We start from the raw sequence: 1136 nt of genomic DNA on the forward strand, positions 1-1136 counted from the left end.
AAAAAAAAAAATCTATTGTTCTGCTTGCATGTATGCCTACAGGCCAGAAGAAGGCACCGGATCTTATTACAGATGACTGTGAGCCACATGTGGTTTGCTGGGAATTGAACTCAGGATGTCTGGAAGAGCAACTGAGCCATCTCTCCAGCCCTGACAGGCAGCATTTTTAAAAGCTCCCAGTGTCAACCAAATCAAAGTCTCTGATTTGAGTCCATACTCAGATGTAGACGTTTTGAGAAGCCCCAGGAAACCACCTGGAGGGTGTGCTGTACAGACATCATGATTCTGAGGAACGGCAGCATGTTTGCTCCTTGCCTCCTCTTCATAGTCTTGCAAAGGTGGAACCTGAAGTCTGGGTAAGGTGAGTGTCCAGCGCCATCATGTGTTTCTTAAAGCAGTTGGGAGGTTTCTGGGCGGTGGTCGTGCACGCCTTTAATCCCAGCACTTGGAAGGCAGAGGCAGGGGATCTCTGCAAGTTTGAGGCCAGCCTGGTCTACAAGAGAGAGTTTTAGGACAGCTAGGGTGTTACGCAGAGAAACCCTGTCTCCAAAAACAAAAACAAACAAAAGAAAGCAGTTGGGAGGCCTCTGAAGCAGGTCTTAGCATGGTTCTGCTTTGCTTTTTGACAAGGAAATGCTCCAAGAAGTGCGTGTGTGTATACCCACATACATATACTTACACACACATATATATACAGTACACGCACGTACACACGCACGTACACACACACACATATATATACAGTACACACACACACACACACACACACACACACATATATATATATATACACACATGTATACACACGCACACATACACCCATATATATCTGACTTGGCTGTGCTGCCAGCATCACAAAGTAAATTCACAGAACATCACTGGGTGTGATAACCTCGAGGGGTCACCATTTGTGACGGTCCATGAACATCACATCATATGCTGGCTCTATGGTTCTATGTTTAGTCTGTGGGCAAGGAGCTCAGAGGTGTGTGATTCTGTGTCACTCCCTAGATCTTTGGGGTGGCAGCAACAAAGCTGAAATGCTACAAGATCAGTCTTCAGCAAGCAACCGCTTGTGAGGGGCAGAGGGATGGCAAGGTGTGTGAAACACGCGGTCACCCACACAGTAGGTTTTT

The sequence above is a fragment of the Microtus ochrogaster genome, chromosome 6 (genome assembly GCF_000317375.1).
Source record: "Microtus ochrogaster isolate Prairie Vole_2 chromosome 6, MicOch1.0, whole genome shotgun sequence".
Classification (NCBI taxonomy): Eukaryota; Metazoa; Chordata; class Mammalia; order Rodentia; family Cricetidae; genus Microtus; species Microtus ochrogaster.